This window comes from Helianthus annuus, chromosome 14, assembly GCF_002127325.2.
Source record: "Helianthus annuus cultivar XRQ/B chromosome 14, HanXRQr2.0-SUNRISE, whole genome shotgun sequence".
Classification (NCBI taxonomy): Eukaryota; Viridiplantae; Streptophyta; class Magnoliopsida; order Asterales; family Asteraceae; genus Helianthus; species Helianthus annuus.
The window spans coordinates 116,977,433-116,984,176 of record NC_035446.2 but is presented as its reverse complement, the minus strand read 5'-3'; positions in this window follow the sequence as shown (position 1 = coordinate 116,984,176).

Sequence of the window (6,744 nt, the reverse complement as noted above, 5' to 3'; positions counted from 1 at the left end):
AAATAAATAGGATTTATTCCTATGAAACGTGTGTATTGAAAACTTGGGTTTTACCCATATGTTTAATGTTATAAAACATGGTGGTTTACTCTGATTAAAATATTTCCTAACTACGGTCCTGATGAAAATTTCCGCTGCCAAATTGGCTAAATAAATGTGATACCACCAAAACTGGCTCACGGCCGCCCGTTCCCGGGAGATATGGATCGGGGGCTGTGACAGAAGGTGGTATCAGAGCTATGCCACTGATTCAGCCACAGAAGTGTTCTGCTGACATCGAAATTCAAAAGTGTTAGGAAATAAATTATACGTGTATAATTGTATTTCTTGCTATGTGTTATCTGACTATTCGTTAGTTTACAGTATGAGCGACCAAGGACCTTCTGACGCCTATCGTCAACTGTCTGGTTCGCCTAGGAGCGAAGGCACCTCCTCTTCTCAGCCTGCCCTCTCAGGGTATTCTGCTGACACAGAAGAAGGAATCTTTGTGTTTAAGGCTCAGTCTGAAGAGCCATTTCCTCAGAAAAAGAGGGGATGGTTCAGTAGGGGAGCGCACGAGCGTAGGAAAAGAATGAAAAAGTTGCAGGAACAGCGAGTGTTAGCCGCAGCAAAAAGAGAAACTGATGCTTATAATCAGGATATGCTCAATAGGGGTATCGCTAATATCCATATTTTAGCAACCACTGCTGCTGACCCAAACCTGGAACAAATGCTAGCACCACAACCACAAAATCCTGACCAACCCATGGAAATAGAAAACCAGATAGAAATGCCTGATTACAACCCGGAGGAGATACCTAGGGTACCTGCACCTGATCCTCTAGACCCAAACAATTACGACCCCTGGTGGGACGATGTTAGGGACTACGTGCAACAAAACCCAATACAGGAAAATGTGCCAATGCCCAACTTAGGAGCTTATCCAGGGTTAGATCCTCAAGATCCCTACAACATTAGTGATGCATATGTTAGGGAAATTTTAGAGAATCCATACCCGTACCAAGCCCCTATGCCTCCGTATCAGGAACCCGTACCTCAGTTTCCAAACCCTGTCCTAGAACCTGCACCCCCAATGAGTGCAGAAAATGTCCAAGAACTTAGGACTTTTGGGGAGGAAATTTTAGAAAGCAGTGATCGAATGCGACAGGTGGGAGAACGCCTCGTATGGAAATACGATGAGCGTAATATGGATTTTTGGATGAATCCATATCAGTAAATGTGATGACAGGAACGGTAGTAGTAATAATAATAATAATAAAATAATATATGTGTGTATGTGTTAGAAAAAAAAAAACTACGGATGCTTATTATTAGTATTGTAGCTTTACATTTCAGCCGGTATTGTAATTTAAATTTCAGTACTAGTGTGTAATGATGCATACTATATAAATAGAGTAAAAGTCGCAATGCTCGACGCTTTTGGTTAAAAGTGCGTGACATGTGATTGGCTATATTCAAATATTAATTGTGATATTAATATTTGGTAAAATGTTTAAAATTCAGATGGCCGACGAGGGAAATCAAGATAATCTGAATAACGATAACCAGAGTAACATTAACGTGGTTAATGAGAATTCGGACAACAATAACAATGGAAACCAAATGGATAATAGTGCCGTTCAACATATAGTGGCACAAGGAATTATAGATGCAATGCCATTTATTATTCAAACAGTTCAAGAAGCGAATAATAAAAGTAAGCGTAGCAGTAAGCGACCAAGTGAACCGGAACACAGCGTGAACAATGGACCCGTACTTCAAGCGCCCATTCCCAAAAGAAGAAGAACCATGCCATATGGTTGTTCTTACAAGGAATTCTGGTCCTGTAAACCAATAGAATTCTCGGGCAATGAAGGACCCATTGCAGCTCTACGCTGGATAGAGAAAACTGAGGCTGTTTTAAAAATAAGCAAATGTGCTGAAGAAGATAAGATAATGTTTGCTTCAAATCTGTTTAAAAACGCAGCCTTAGAATGGTGGAACACTATCCTCCAGTCAAGAGGAAGTGATAGGATTTATAACATGGAATGGGAGGAATTTAAGAATATGGTAGAAAGGAAATTCTGCCCTCCCAATGAAAAGGAACAAATAGCAAATAAGTTTCTGAATCTAAGAATGACCGGGGTAGACAGTAAGGGTTACACTACCACATTCTTTGAATATGCTAGGATAGTACCTACCCTTGCATCACCTGAACCGGTATTAATCTCCCGTTATATCTGGGGATTAATTGGAGAGATTAGACATGTAGTCAAGGCAGCTAGACCCCAAACCATAGAGGAAGCTGTAGAACTAGCCAATACCTTGACAGATGAGTTAATCCGTACTAGAGAAGAAGACCAGAGGAGAAACCTAACCCAAAGGCTTACTCAAGAATTCCGTTCTGGGAATTCCAATCGTAGGAATGTAGGTTCTACCTCTGCACCATACTGCAAAGCCTGCAGAAAGAAGCATTCTGGAAGATGCTCTACTTACTGTAATTTTTGCAAGGCCCCAGGACACAAGGAAGAGAATTGCAAGAAGAAATCCAGTAATGGAATGTGTTTCAATTGTGGAGAAAAAGGTCACATTAGGACAAACTGTCCGAAATTGGCTCCAGCTGCAACCAACAAAAATCCTAAAAATGCTAGAGCATTTGTTCTAACTGCAGACGAAGCTAGGATGATTCCGGACGTCATTGCTGGTACGTTTTTAGTTAATGATATTTTTGCTAAAGTATTATTTGACTCTGGTGCCAACCAAAGTTTTATTAATACTTCATTTTGCAAACTTCTAAATCAATCATTAACTAAACTACCACAAGAATGTCTAGTAGAAACCGCAAATGGAGAAACCGTTAGAATTTCTGAAATCTTGCAGGGAGGAAGAATAGAAATTTTTAATCAAAAGTTTATTGCAAACCTTTACCCAATGAATCTGGTAGGATTTGATGTCGTATTAGGAATGGATTGGTTAATAGCCAATAAAGCAAATATCTTATGTGATCAAAAGTCAATACAGATAAAATCACCAAGAGGTGAAAAGATCACAATTAAAGGAGATAAGTCATCTAGATCCACTAAATTCATCTCTGTGATGAAAACTGCAAGTTATATAAGGAAAGGATCTATAGTGTATTTTATTTCTATAATCACTAACACTAAAGGAAAAGAGTTAAGAGACATTCCAGTAGTGTCCCAATTTTCAGATGTCTTTCCAGAAGAATTGCCATGACTACCGCCAGACAGGGAAGTTGAATTCAGAATTCACCTATTACCAGGGACAGCACTGATTGCCAAAGCACCTTACCGTTTGGCACCCGCTGAAATGCAAGAACTGAAGAGACAACTAGACGAATTGTTGGAGAAAGGATTCATACAGCCAAGCTCATCGCCATGGGGAGCACCGATTTTATTTGTTAAAAAGAAGGACGGATCAATGCGTATGTGCATTGACTACCGTGAATTGAACAAAGTCACGATTAAGAATCGGTATCCATTTCCGAGGATCGATGATTTGTTTGATCAACTTCAAGGAGCTCGATTTTTCTCTAAAATCGATTTAAGATCAGGATATCATCAACTAAAGGTACATGAAGAGGACATTCCTAAAACCGCATTCAGAACAAGGTATGGTCATTATGAATTTACGGTCATGCCATTTGGTTTAATCAATGCCCCAGCCGCATTTATGGACATGATGAACAGAATATGTAAGCCATATTTGGATAAATTCATAATTGTCTTCATAGATGATATTCTAATTTACTTTAAAAGTAAAGATGAGCATGCAAAGCACTTGCACTTACTTTTAAGTTTATTGAGAAAAGAAAAGCTTTATGCTAAGTTTTCAAAGTGTGAGTTTTGGTTAGAACAAGTACAATTCCTCGGACATTTAGTTAACCATGAAGGAATTCATGTAGATCCAACAAAAATCGAGGCAATTACCAAATGGAAAACCCCAGAGTCACCAACTGAAGTTAGAAGTTTCTTAGGATTGGCCGGTTATTATAGAAGATTTATTCGAGATTTTTCTAGAATAGTCATTCCTTTAACTAAGTTAACCTGTAAATCTGTTAAGTTTGAATGGGGACCAAAACAAGAAGAAGCCTTTAGAATTCTTAAGCAAAGATTAACCCATACACCCATACTAGCGTTACCAGAAGGAACTGAAGACTTTGTAGTCTTTTGTGATGCTTCTAAGTTAGGTTATGGATGCGTATTAATGCAACGTCAAAAGGTTATAGCTTATGCATCTAGACAGCTTAAGAGTCATGAAGAAAATTATTCGACCCATGATTTGGAATTAGGAGCCATAATTTTTGCCCTTAAGATTTGGAGACATTATCTTTATGGTAGTAAGTTTACCATATTCACAGATCATAAGAGTTTAAGATATGTATTCGGGCAAAAAGAATTGAATATGAGACAGAGACGCTGGATGGAATTACTTAGTGATTATGATTGTGATATCCAGTATCATGCAGGAAAAGCCAATGTGGTGGCTGATGCTTTAAGTCGAAAATATCACGAAAAGCCAAAAAGGGTACGTTCTCTTAAATTAAATCTACAAGTAGATTTAAACAATCAGATTAGAAAAGCAAAAGAATCAGTAATCAAGGAGGATACTGAAAAATTAAAAGGAATGATTAAGGAATTAGAACAAGGAACAGATGGAATTTGGAGGTTCCATAAAAAGAGAATGTGGATACCTAAATTAGGAAATTTACGTCACCGTATATTAGAAGAAGCCCATAAGTCTAAATATACGATGCATCCAGGAAGTGATAAAATGTACCAGGATTTAAGGAAAAATTTCTGGTGGATAGGAATGAAAAAGGATGTAGCAACTTATGTTTCTAAATGTTTAACTTGCTTACAAGTTAAAGCTGAACATCAGAAACCCTCAGGATTGTTACAACAATTAGAAATACCAGTTTGGAAATGGGAATTGATAACAATGGATTTTGTTACCAAATTACCTAAAACAAGGAAAGGTAATGATACAATCTGGGTGATTGTAGATAGGTTAACCAAGTCAGCTCATTTCTTACCAATAAAGGAAACCTTTAGTATGGAACAATTAGCCAAATTATATGTAAATGAAATCGTTTCTTTACATGTCTGATGCGTGTGTAGTGTAATATATTTTAGATGTATATTTAAGCCCTTTTTTACACTTTTAGCCAAGTTTTAAATTTATAAAACACGATATTTACTAACACTAAACACACATATGGGCAAGTGCACCCATCGTGGACGTAGTATAGTGTTGGTAAGATACCGAGGTCGTCCAAGGACACAAGAGCTTTTAATACCGGTTTATCCTCAACGTCTAATCAAATCAAAAAGTGAGAAAAATGTTTTAAACTAAGAAAAATAAAAACTAACTAAATGCTGAAAAATAAAATAAAATAAAAACAGATAGACAAGATGAATCACTTGGATCCGACACGTGTGTTAGTATAACCTTTGATTATTTTCGCACTTTTGCACTTGTTTAAGAGATTATCTTAGTTATTGTAGTAGGCCCCTCTTTTGAAGGCGACGTTACCCTCAACCCAGTAGCTTGAGTCAGCAAGGATACAATCCTAAAGGGTCGGATTATTGAAAGATAATGAATTAAGTTATTAATGCAAATTGTGGTAGGCCCCGCTTTCGGCGGTGACGTTACCCTCGGCTAAGTAGTCTGAGTCAGCAGGGATACAGTCCTAAATAGCCGGGTTATAGTATTAATAGTAGTTAACTTATGAGGGGGTCAAAGAGTTTGGATCCCCGCCATCCAATACCTATGGGCATTGAAGGAGATCCTACTAAATTTGACCCAGGTCCCAAGCAGGACCTCTAAACGCTGAACAAGGGCAAGACCCTTACCAAACCGTTCCCTTAACCCCCGACCAGGTAGCCAACATACCTCCATATAGACCGTGGAGATATGAATGGTGAAAATCTTTTATTTTATATAGACAGTAAAATAATGCCAAGACACCACGGACAAACGATAAGGAAAGATCACCTTCAACATAAGTAACTAGTTATTAAAGTCATTAATACAAAACCAAATAAAAAGTGCAAAAGATTAAAAATAAAAAGTATTATACTAAACACTTGTCTTCACCAAGTGATGTAAGAGACTTAGGCAAACATGGCCTTGATTGTCAAGAACTCTTACGATCAATCTTGGATCCCGAGATGACTCACACACTCTATGATGGACAATGGATGATGGTGGTGGATGATGGTGTTATGGTGGTGGTGGGTGGTGGATGAAGTGTGAGAGAGGTGGTGTGCCAAGGGATGAGATGGAATGAAACCAAGCACCCCTATTTATAGGCTGAACAGAAGGCTGGGCACGGCCCCGTGTCCGCTGGACACGCCCCCGTGCCCGTCTGACATTCTCTCTCTTCATTAATTGTAATTCGCAATTACAATTAATGCGCCTGCTGTACTTTCACCACGCCCCCGTGCCCGCTGGACCGGCCCCGTGGTGGGCAATGGAAGCTTCTACTGGTTTGTCTTTTCTGCTGCTTCTTGGGCACGGCCCCGTGTTCGCTGAACACGGGGCGTGTTCAGTCTTCTGTTTTCTCTTATTTGCCTTGGGAGGTGCCGTTGAGGGTCCGGCCGGTCTAATTTTATTCCTTTTCTTGTATTTATGCTAGAATTAGTTGTCTTTTTGCTTCTTTTGTGATTTTGAGCTCATTTCATCCTGAAAATACAAAAGAAAGACAAAAACACTCTTTTTCCAACATTAGTACTTAAAAAGGGT